The sequence below is a fragment of the Myodes glareolus genome, chromosome 11, assembly GCF_982192425.1.
Source record: "Myodes glareolus chromosome 11, mMyoGla1.1, whole genome shotgun sequence".
In the NCBI taxonomy this organism is placed as follows: Eukaryota; Metazoa; Chordata; class Mammalia; order Rodentia; family Cricetidae; genus Myodes; species Myodes glareolus.
In genome coordinates this window covers 86,128,498-86,141,571 of record NC_142036.1, presented here as the reverse complement: position 1 = coordinate 86,141,571, position 13,074 = coordinate 86,128,498, and positions in this window count along the sequence as shown.

The window sequence follows — 13,074 nt, the reverse complement described above, 5'->3', positions numbered from 1 at the left end:
TTGTGGGGGTGAGAAGAGAAAATAAGAGGAGAAGAGAATACACTGACTTGAAACAGAGGAGGGGCTCCTGGGAAGCGGGAGGAGCAACAGGAATGGGCCAAAGAGTTGGGGGAGGCAACAGAATCAGAGTTTGAAAATGCACACATTTGGCTAAGTCCATTGAATTGTATGCTAATATTAGGAACAAACTTAAAAGTTAAAAATAATAACTTTCTCAACTATGTTTCTGGCTGAGTACTAATGGCATAAAATACCAGGAAGAAATTATCACCTTCCTAGGTTTGGAATATAGCTAAGGCATCTAAGAAAGGGTGTTGAGTGCACCAGCTCAAGAAGGACAAACTGGAGCCGTGGTTTAGAGGCCATTGGCTGGTGGACAAGTAAAGAAGAGAACACGGCAATGCCATGTGGACCTGTGAAAGAACTGCAGGACTGACCTCTGAAAACTCCAGAACCCCACATGGAAGAACTGGGTCCACTGGTGGAGCCAAAGGTGAAACAGCCCTGTAATGTCCTCTACTCAGAAACCTGAGACAAGAGAACCAAGACCCAGAGGCCAGTCTGAACTAAATTAGAAAGCCCCATTATTAATTATTAATTAAAAATAATATGGGGTTGGTTTTATGGGGTAATGGGTGCTTCTTCTTCAGGAAAGGGGAGCGGCAGCTGACTCTGTAAGAAAGACAAAGGGCAATAAGGAACGGTAGATATTAGCAGGAGAGCCGGGCCCGCGCCAAAGCAGAAACAAGGTCAGGGCTGCCGTGGACATGCTAATGGCCAAAGCAATGCTTCAGGCCCTTTGTGGCTCACACCTGTACTCCCAGCACTTGGTGTGCTGAGGCAGGACAGTGTCTGAGGTCAGTCTAAGCAACAGAGTATGGTTTTTATCTTAAGGGGGGGGCATAAAAATAAATGCAGAATTTCTGAGTGCTCCCGTGTCCATACTGAGCCAGACTCTGACTATTAAGGCCTTCCAGGTGATCCAGCTGTTTGAGAATGAGTGCTGTGTAGTAGGTGGAGGGAGAGGGGACATACCAATGAGACAGAGTCCACTGATAAAGTTCACAGTGAAAATACAATAGGCAGGGACGTTTAGCCTGAGCTGCAGAGGAATGGGTATGCCCTGTGGTTGGTAGTTTTGTTTTAATTTAGTTTTAGAAAAGCATGCATTAAAAGTGGTCTGGGAAATGGCAACAGGAAGGTGGGACATCAACGCATTGTCCCTCATACATGTCCCTCCCAAATAATCCATCACCACTGGGGGAACATACAGGAAGTAATAAATAAATGAATGGATGAGAAAAGAAAGAAAGAAACAAACAAACAAACAAACAAAGAAACAAAGAAAGAAAGAAGGACTACTTCTAGAGAAAACTGTTCACATTGATCAGCAAATCAAGGACAAAAACCAAACATCTCCATGCTGCCGTTTCTTCCAGTCCTTCATCCACAAAGACGAAATACACAGTCATTCTATGACAGCATGCTTTAAGTGGAAAAGAATAATTTCCACTTTGCATAGCAACCTAAGGTGTAAAACACACACAAAACAGCCATTGACTGGTTCTGTCACTGCTCCTCCACAGGAAGGGGTTGTACCAGACTCTTAGTGGGTTTTTCGTTTGTTTTTAAAGTCATTTTTTAAATGGTGGTTAGCCCTATCTTACTTTCTGCGTTTGACTAGCGCATTTTACAGGAGTCATATCGTGCTATGTTCTCATATTCAGTCTTAGGTAATAAATTTTTGTATAGCCAAGATTAGCGGTCTAATGTTCACAATCAAATTTCAGAAATTCATTTCATTTCAGTAATGACAGTATAAAGTTCCCTTAATAATCAGTGGGCTGATAAGGCCAGTCTTCCCTGTGAGGTAGTAAAATCAACAATGTAACACGGCTGATACTTTCTAGCCAACAATGCTTTCGAGTACCACTGCAGAGCATGGCTCTTAAATTGTCATGTGTGGCCCCTCACAAAGATACTTTGTTTTCTGTCATCTAGAAACATGTTTTTTTTCTTGCAATAATTTGTAAAAAAAAAAAATCCATTAACACCCAACTACTTCACCAAATATGAGAACAGCATGTTTTAGGAATATTATAAATATAGTTCTTCTATAGGGAATGAAAATAACTAAAATAACCCTAAGCCAATACTGTCTCAATGCTTGTATCCATTCATGTTGCTAATATATTGAATTTCTGCAAGAAGTCAGACACTGTGTAATACACTAGCAATAACAGATTCCCTAATAGAACCTACCTTGTCATAGAAGAACAATTAATCAAGTAGTCATGTGCATACATATGTAAATGTGTTCATGATGCATGCTCTTGGGAATACTATGGGATGTGTCACAAGTGGGTTTGATTTGTTAGGGGCAGTCCTCTGAAGCAGACGAACTGAGTCTCGCAATAGGAATGGGCGTTTTGCAAGTGTAGAGGGGAAGCTATTTCAGGCAGAGGGACGTTTGGAACACTTGCTTTTTTGCTCCTCTTCAGTTCTGTATCTCTTTACCACCTGCCACACTTTTCTATTTCTCCGGTGACACACCTTAGGTGTTTTCTTTGTTTGTTTTGCTCTTTATGGATCGTAGTCCCTGACTTCCAAACTGTGTAGTGAGGTGACTGAAATGACCAATTCAGAGAGGAACTGTGTTAGATAGATATTTAAATTTTGAAGGCCAGCATTAGTGAGATCACACCGCACACACAACTAACTTGAAATAGTCCAAACTTGAGCATTTAACTACTCTGTTCCTCTGCCATATTGGTGTGAGGCTAAGTTTCTATACACTGCTATCATAAAACACAACGATAAGGAATTATTGTGGAACACAAAATTGTTTGCTCTGTGATTATAAATAACATACTGCACAGATGAATAGCCTAATAAGAATGAAATAAAGCTTCTAATGGGTGTCTATTATTTTTCATATAGCTTCTATGTTGGAAGACTTCTAAGTTCTTAGACATATATGAGATTGAAACTAACTACTTAATAAATTCAACCGCTTTTTCTTTTGCCTACAAGTCATGTAAAACTTAATGGATACTCTTAAATTATTGTAAGGAATATAAAGTGTAGAAAATCCTGACATTGTTCAGCTCTTCACTTAAGAAGCGAGAAACTTCAGGCCCAAAGAGACAAGTTTAGATTCTAGGGCTTGTCAGTTCTGCTGTTCAAATCAGTTCAAATACAGCTTATCTTTCTCCAGTCTGCTTTAATTCACTTCTTAAACACAGTCGGTTTATACACTGCTTCTTGGTGGTGCAGAACTGAAGACTCTAGCACACAGTTGTTATTTCTAGATGCTTGATTTCTCCTTCACTGGCATGGGTATTCTCCCACAATGCCAGAGTCAGAAGGAACAAAGACTTCACAGAGGTGGAAGGATTCTGTAAACAAGGGTGAGACTGACAAGGGTAATTGGCATCGTCCTTGACAAAGAACCTACAATAAAACGTAAGAATTATTTGTTAGCGGTCAAAGTTACTTTCTTTTACCTAGAGGTAATCAAGAGGTTTATTCACACTTACGTGTCTGTCTGTCCATCTATATCTATCTAGTGAGCTAGCTGGCTGGCTAGCTGTGTGGGGGAGGGCAGCGCATATATATGAGCACACTGTGTCATGACACACGTGTGTAGGTCAAGACAACTTGTGGGAGGCCATACTTTTTTCCTCCATGTGAGTTCTGAGACTTGAACTCAGGCAGTCAGGCTTGGCCTTGAGTTACTTTACCTACCAGCAACCCCGCTGGCCCAACAGTCTTGTGTTTAAATGCTAAAACTTTATTTTCAGGGCCTCTTATTTTAATATATGTGAAATTCAATCATGAGGATGTTGATGAAGAAGCTTTATATTTCACAAGATAAGGTTCATATCCTATTTAGTAAACATTTTGTTAATATGTATGTGTAAAGATAAGTTTTTGTAAAGATATTCAACTTTGGAGATGAATATATTTGAGGTTGGAATAACAATATGTGCTTTCTGCAAGTTAAGCCAAAAATACAGATCCAGCTGAAAAGAAGATAAATTTATTCTAAAAAGAGAAAATGATATTAGCTTTTGAAATGTTACAGAGAGATAAATGATAGTGGAACTGAATCTAAAAGTCTGTCTTATAAGTTTGCCAACCTGGAAAGACTGACGCGTTCTCATGCATAGCAAGTGACAGGGCAATGTATTCTTGAGAAATATTTAGTTTGCATTCAATCAGTCTTGTTGACAGTGATCCTTAATCTGTTTTGCATACTATTCTAACCCGAAAGAACCAAAGAACATATGTATAGTTGGCCATGTAATTCAGAACATGTTAAACACAAATTATTCGTATATGTATACAGAATGAGCACTGATGGTATTTCATGCAAATACTTTGTCTTTAGTTCATAACTACTGGCTTTTTTTTCCTTTAAGTACTTCCCCTGTTACAAGATTTTATAACATATATGTAGTCAGGATTTACACTTACATATTAGAGAGATAGTTTTGGTACCCATCTTAGGGAAAGTGCTATCCAAAGATGGTGCTTTCAGGCATCAAAAGAAAAAAAAAACCTGATTGACCTAGTTGCATATTTAATGGCAAGGACAGCCAGAGCAGAATGTTCTGGAAGGCAGCATGTTCAAATCCTCCTCAAAATCAGGCTGTGAGAATTTCCCCTGTGAAGCTCTACTTTTGAGCTGAGTGACTTCCCTGCCTACACACAGATGGAATTCCCGGATGCATAGAGAAGACCCAATAGAAATGAGTTAGGGGGTTCAGTTTATTCTACTTCACAGACAAATCCGACATCCTGTCCCTCTCTGCTTTGAGTTGAATCCGTTTGATTATGCTGAAGAAGCCACATAGGGCTGGACTTGTCTCTGGAGACAGCTTATTTAGGAAGCACGAAGTCCCGGGTTCAACCTCTACTACTACAGAGAATAAATACATGAGCAAATGAACAGATTACACTGAGCAAACTTTCCACAGGGGAAAAGCATACAAATCAAATAGGTGACAACACATTGGTGATCAAAAAACATACTGAAAAATCAAATCAATTTTTTGGTAATATGGACATTTTAAACCTAGAAATCAAGGTTTTTGAGAACTTACTTTAAAACATTCAAATGTCATTTTCCCATAGGGCTTACTGATATAAGAACATTTTGCTAGTGTCTTGTTCATGCCAAATATTCAAAATATTTCTTTAAAAGCACATCACCATTGGGAGGAAAAGTCAATATGCATTCTTATATAAAAATCCCCACTTTGGAGCCCACTGGCAGGCTTAGATTTTGGAAGCAGTGAAGGTGAAAACAATGGCTCTTCCAGGCTCCCTTGAATTCAGAGTGGAAGGCTCACTTCAGCACAAATGGCATTAGTGGAACCATGTGTCAGGCGGTGTCAGGCAGCACAGTGCCCCAACCCTTGGTATTCCCTCATTGAATTTGCCTGTGGGAGCGGCGTATAGGAGGTGACATTCTGGTAGGATATCCTCCAATTACTTGTAAACATATCCCACACCATATATCAATAAAGGAAATATAAAACAGATCATACTTTGAGACAGTTTATTCAATGTACCAGCTCTTTCGAAGTTGGCTATGATTTACAGGCACAAAACTGTCTTTACTGTCAAAGCCTTCATTATACGTCATTCTTAAGAAATCAAATGTCACAGCAGCATGAAAAGGTGCATAAGTGTTGCCGCCTAGTAGCTGTTTCCTTGTGTTTTCAAAGTCTCCCAAAGAGAGAAAAATCCACTCTTGTGGAAAGTGAAACGTGAGACACCTTCCCACTAGACACTGCCGTTCTGTCTGACGTGTCAAGCTGCTAAGTGGCAGTTTGTTTAAAAGTTTTGGGAAAACTCCAATTTACAAATCACTTAATCAACTCAAGACTAAGGCACGTTGACGCCGATCATTTCATCCTTAATGACACGTATTTCTAAAAATTGAGTATTCCTTTGTCTATGTGTCTATAGTACAAAACAAATAGATACATTCCGGGCAAAAACTTTAGGTCAGTCGTGTTGTTTATTTTTACAGAGGAAATCGATCCATTTTAACTAACTCTAGTGACTGAATTCTTACATAAATTTCATCATCTCTTGAATTTTAACCTAATATTTCACTTAGGTCTAAACAGAATTTCCCCAATTACCTATGAACATGGCCTCCATGAAATATTAATAAAGGAAACAGCCTTAGATATAACAAACTAACAAAAACAGTTCGATCATAAATATAAACAGAAGCATACTATAAATTTAAGTTTTCTTTTAAGGTATAAATCAGGACATTTTGTACTTGCATCATTGAGCACAAGCACACACACACACACACATGCACACACACATGCACACACACATGTACACACACATGCACACACACATGCACACATATATCTCCAAAATCATTTTAAGACATATTTGAAAATAAATTATAATGTAATTGAAAATGAATGAGACATTTAAGGTCCACTCAATTTTTCCATTTTATCCATATGTTTTATTTGCAGATTACGTAATATTCAACATTAAGTTATGCATCTAAGAGAATTTGATTTTGAAATCTTGCATACTATTTTCTATTATGCGTGATTAAAGTTCAAGAAAATTTAATACCTCAACTCTTTCCTTTTTCTGTGTGTGGTCGTCAGACGGCACGAATTAAAAATTAAAAAAAAGCTACAAATATTGCCATTTGGTAGCTTTCAAGGGCACCAAGAAAGGCACTAACGCAGCTTGTGATAATGTCTTTCCCCCTTGAATAAGGAGGCTTGTGTAGCGCTGACATTAAAAGGATTACACAGCAAGCCTGCTGAGAAAATGCTCCGAGGTATTAAACCCTGCAGTGTTGGTTTAGCTGTAAGTACTGTAGAATGAGATTAAGTCCAAGTTTGGAAGGAAAGCTAGCTATGACAGGAGACTAAAAGGTAACAGTTTTCGCAGATGTCCGAATTAATGCTCCAGTGAAAAATATAATTAGCACACGATTTGAAAATATGTCTCTCCTGGCAAGAGTCTCTAAAGCAATCAGGACCGCAGGCTGATGGGCTGGAAAGAGCGCTAGGCAAAGGGCCAGAATCTTGGACTTCAAGCTTGTTGCTATAGTGTTTCCCAAAACTTTGATCCAGATGATGGATATGGCCAGTTGTAACCATTCTTTCTTCTTTATAAAGTGCATTTTTGCACCGCAGAGACCAAAGGGCCGAAAATGGAATTCCCCAGATTCCGGTGCCATGGAAGCTTCAGAAAGCAGATTAGATTCAGCTAGAGGCCAAAGTCGCCTTCCTGCCACTGGCTTTGCTTTGTGCGAAGTGACCTTGTGGGAGAAAGGGTCATCTATGATGGGCTTCCGCATCTGAGTTATAGATGCACTGGTTTGCGAGTCTGCCGAGTGACAGCTGTGTGGTCCCTGGTCCTTTCATTATAATTGCAGTGGCAAATTTGATGATGGTTTTATAGGAAATTCTGCCTTTGCCACCTTCCCGGTAGAGGCAGAAACAGTATTCACCCTGCTAGCCACTTGTAGGATATTCTGGAAACATTTCTCGATGCCCAGCTTAGAGCGGCTATCTCTAGCCTTTCCAATTATTTTGTAATCTTTTAATTCCTTGTAAATAATCTCTGTCTACTTAAAATGCCCAGAGATTATCCTGTCTCCCATTGAGTTCTAATTGATAGAGAGGTAAATCGTATTCTTTTACAAGGTCTTTGGAAGGACCAAACAGGAATACACTTTTGAAAAAATGGCCACACCTGCCAACTAGCAGCTGTCAAATGACCTCACTGTGTTCTGTTATTATTATTAATTTTAACAACATAATATATGTATATTTCATGAAATATTCTATCTTTTGGGCACATAATTCAAAACAAATTATTGCATATCTCTAAGTGCCCAGATACTACAAAGCTTCAGTTTGCCAAGAATAGCCGTGTGCTTGCGTGACATATTTCTTACCGCTGTAATGGAGAGATTACTTCAGAGTTACATTTCTGTTTCTGTACCACTTTTCTCTGATAACGGCATCAAAAACATGGGGCTAACACTGTGTGTGGGAGGGAACTGACACCTGCTTCCGTGTGTGGAGACGTTGAGAAGGAGCAGAAACGTCATTTGTTCTGTGTTCTCCATCTCTGCATCTCCTAAAGGAATCAGACCTTCCTTTTTTCCCTCCACCAGTTTACGCGTAGCTCCGTTGGTTGCTGTGCCCACGGAATCAAGAGACTCTGCGTTCTCACCCCAGACCTCCAGAGGTCTTTCTGTCTTGGTGTTGTGAACTAAAATTAAAACTGAAAAGAAAAACAAAAACAAAAAACAGATCGTGTCTCTCAGGAGATTGTCAGTTAAAACGTTGGAAACAATGTAATGTGTGTGACTTTCTCCTGGTGAGTGTAGTGGATGTTCTTTGAAGCGATAGCCTTGAAGCTTATTTATGTATTTATGCCTCAGAAATCCCATAACCTGGAGAGCAGAATTCCCTGAAGCAACCGTGACTCACTAAGTCATCTCTGAGTACTGTGTCAGTTTGTCACAAAGCAAAATCCTTACTGTGTTTGCTTTTGGGCAAGGGCACTTAAACATTTAGTGCGGCATATGCAATTTACAGGAATGCAGAACCATAAACAGTCGCCCACACGTGTTATAGTATAGAATGTCTTTGCAACACGCTGTAGTACTGTTTGGAATTAAATTGTTCCTGCATAATATGTCTTCAGGATGCTATAGGGTGGTGTGATTCAGTTCTTATAGTTCAAAGCTTTTATTTTTCTGTAAGTGAAAGCTACATTAAATAATGATAGGAAATTCTGGGCAAAGGTATTATAGTTACATATAATTTTCAGGTGTTATAATGACCAACACATTTATGGGGATTCGTGTGTGTGTGTGTGTGTGTGTGTGTGTGTGTGTGTGTGTGTGTTTGAGAGAGAGAGAGAGAGAGAGAGAGAGAGAGAGAGATTAGCTTCTTTTGTTTAGTTTAATGTTTCAAAGTTCATCCATGTCCTAGCATGTAGCAGTACTTCATTCTTTAACAAATTAACAAAATGTGAAAAAGGCAAATAATAATATCTAGCTGTATGTATATCCTACATCTTGTCAATTCAGTCATCAGTTGGTAGACAGGTGGGTAGTTTCTGTTTGGAACATTATGAATAATATTGATATACAAGTTCCTTGTGTGAGCTTCTTTTCAGGATATGAAATAATCCTAAAGCTTTTATGTTGGAATAACTGGTCGGTGCTGCTTTGAGAGGTTATGGAACCTTAAGGAATGAGGCCTCCCTGGCATCTGTAGGACACCAGGCTCATGAGGTATCACCCAACTGGGTTCTGCGCTTCCTCTCTGCAGGTGAGCAGGTGCAAGTTTCCCGCGAAAGGTGGTGCCCCAGCCACCAAGCCACCAGGAGCTAAAATAGCTCCTGCTTCATGGTCACATCTTGTCAGGGTTTGCCATAGTACAAAGAAAAACAACACCTATACTGATACACTATATATACATTTCCTGGAAGTCTGTGTGCAGGCATAGGATTGCTGGGTTCTAGTAACTCTGGCTAACTTGTTGAGAGGCTGTCCAGGCTGTTTTCTCAGTAGCTGTAGCACTGAGAACGTGCCTACCAGCGTCAGAGGGGGTTACAATTTATCTGGATTCTTACCAAACCTCATTGTTGTTCTTGTTATCAACATGTGTTTTTTTGAGACAGGGTTTCTCTGTGTAGCCCTAGCAAGCCTGGAGTTCAGTCTATAGTCCAGGTTATCCTTGAACTCAGTGATCTGCCGGCTTCTGCTTCCAAGTTGCTGGGATTAAAGGTGTAGGCCACCACTGCCTGCCTATTATAGCCATTTAACGGGTGTGCAGTGATATTTTACTACAATCTTGATTTTTGTTTCCCTAATAACTGAGGATTTATCCATCTTGATATTTGTAGTTTTTATGTCTTCTCTGGAGAAATGTTTACTCAAATCCTTTGCCCATTGCTAAGTTGGGTTATTTTATTGCTGAATTATGTGTGTATATAATATGTATGTTATATACAATCATGGCATAATACATGCATATATTTTGGTATTAAACATTTGTATAAATGAATGTTTATGTATTTAATTCACATGTACATTTTAGTTTTAATAAAACCCCATTTGCCTTGTCTGTTTCTTGTGCTAATAGGGTCACATCTAAATTATGTCAAATCTGAGATTCAAGCATTTTGTCCTATTTTCTTCTAAGAGTTTCACGGTTCTAGTTATTATATGTTGTTTTACATTTTATTACCTTTTGGGAGTGGGGTGGCATGATCAGAGAGCAGCGTCTGTGTGCGTGTCGGAGGGAAACCTTGGGACTCAGCTCTGTACTCGCATCCTGTGGTGCCCAGGGATGAACTGACTCCCCAGCCTGTCTTGCTGTGAGTCTCTGTATTTGTTCCTATCTGCGGCAGCAGAAAGCCTCCCTAATGATGGCTGAATAAGGAACCAATCTATGAGTACAGAAGACTATTCTGAGAAGACATTTTATCGTTACTTTTCCTTTTTTAGAGAGTAGTACTTGGTTCTATCCTAGGTCTCTGACCTATCTGGTCTCTGGTTCTTGGTCACCAAGCAGTGTCGGGTATGGGTTCCATTTCTTGGAATTGGCTTTAAGTTAAATCAGGCTTGGTTACTCCCACAAAGTTTGTGCTGCCATTGCCCTAACGATTTTGCAGATGGGACAGATTATAGATTAAAGCTGTTGTGGTTGGGTTGGTGTCTACTTTTCTCTACATTTTATGGGTAGACTGGAGCTGGGGGAAGGGCATGAGAACAGGAGAATCTGGTGGGATGGGAGAGGAGAGCTCGGAATTGAGGTAGGGAATGAGGGCCGAGTCTGTTAGAACTGATAAGCATTTGAGGGGTGGTATGGAAGCCTAGTGCAGTGGAAACTTCCTACAGTCTACATAGATGATCTTTCCTAATGAGGTCTCTAAATAATAACAGGCAGAACCCCTACTTGCTATCCCTTGTGACCAAATGACACTTCCAGTACTAAGACTGGGTTGTTGGTCCAAAACAACACGGCTGTTGCCAAGACAACAGGTTGCTCTCCACAAAGTGTCAGCAAGGCTGCATTGCAGAGGGCAACACTCACACAATTGTCAGCCGCACTGCAGAAGACAACACTCACACAATTGTCAGCCGCACTGCAGAAGACAACACTCACACAACTGTCAGGTGCACTGCAGAAGACAACACCCACACAGCTGTCAGCCGCATGGCAGAGGACAACACCCACACAACTCATTCGACACGGAGAGGCTGGGCTGGTGCCTGCATAGACCCATCTCCTCGTGTTCCAGGGTCTATGACACAGAGGAGGTGACTTTCAATGGATCCTCCCCTTCTTGTGCTCCCACCTTATTAAAATTTCCTGAAACTACCTCATTTTTCAAAGACAACCCGTGTATACAGGTTGGTTTACAAGGAATGCTTGGGGTCTGTGGGCATCCTACGTCCATCCTAAGAACTTCTGATTGAAGAAATGAGAAAATAACACACGACAAACACATGAGTCCTGGGAAAGGAGGAAACGGTTTGTTCTGGAATATGCTCTCCCTCTTCAGACCCAGCTAACACTTATCCTGTCCAGCCCTTGCCCCTGTGTGTCCTCCTCCTCCTCTTCCTTCCCCCTCTCTCTACTCAGCAGATTTGGATCTGTGTGTCCCTCGTTTCACCATATCTTGTCTGATTCAGTTTTTCCGTTGGGTCATACTATTGCCAGACAGATTACAATGATGTTTTACATTTCTCTTTTATCAGAGAAGAGAAAACGTGTTTTAAGATATGGGTTCTGCAAACATCCTACGTTTTTATATGTTTAAGGACAATGGAACTTCTTTTCTGCTCCTTTTATATTTCCTTGAAGAAGAACAATCACTGGAGTCACATTCCTGGCTCCACCTCCTCCTCTTAAAGGGAAAACAAGTCCTCTGACAACGTGTGATGTCTGTCAGTCTGTGCTTTCCACTGGGTCAATAGAGAGCCCGACCTTCTTTTCTAACTTCTGCACTGTGGGCTTAGTAGAGACTTCATTTCCAGGGCAGTGTGCTCTGAAAGTGCAGGCCTTGGCTCTTTGGGATATCCTGATGGGGAAAGTTGGAACCTGGTGTTCCCAGGCAGGTTTGCTCTAGAGGAAAACGTTTCATCTCCAGCGAACTCAGCAGGCAAGTAACTGGTGATTATCTAGTTGTCTGCACCGGCTGCCATGATTCTCAATACACTATGAACACAAGAAGGGATAAACTAAAATCCCCTACAACTCCAGTAATTTTTACAGACTTCAAAATTAATTTAAATATCTACCTCTCTGCGAAGACTTTCCTAAGGGTACCGAGCCAAAAGTCCCTCTTCGCTCTGCACTAATAACTCATTGATGGAAACCATTCACCGACATTCGTCAAATACTGTTTCACTCAATGCATTGTGCTCAATACGTCATTTTAAAAAAGATGTATGTGTTTTTATTTTTATTTTTTGCCTACATGTATGTATGTGTACCACACATGTGGCTGATGCCCACAGATGCCAGAAAAGGGTATCAGATCCCCTGGAATTTGAGCTACAGTGGGTTGTGAGCTGCCATGCGCATGCTGGGAACTGAACCTGGGTCCTCTGCACCAGCAGCCAGGGTTCTTACCCACTGACACATCGCGCCAGCCCATGGACTCTACATGTCATAACCCCAGAGTAGAAATGTGCCCATGTTTTCTTTCATACCACAGGAAGGGAGATGCCAAATTAGTAATATAAAAAAGGCTATGTCAAGAGAAAGCAAAGAGATGCTGGGGTTGGATGGAGACTATTCAGCATTTCTGGTATAGGGTTCACCCCTTGAATCATTTTCAAAAATATATTGAGAAAACAAACCTCCCAAACTAAAAATAATATAAAGTAAAACTATTTCAAGGAACATTTTAAGCCTTTAAGCCATACTTAGAACACTGTAAGCTGTAAGTCAACATCACGTTGATGAAAGGCAACTGCATTCCAAGGTTACACTTGAGTGTTGGACCACGGAGAGCTACCTAGAGATGGCTCTGAAA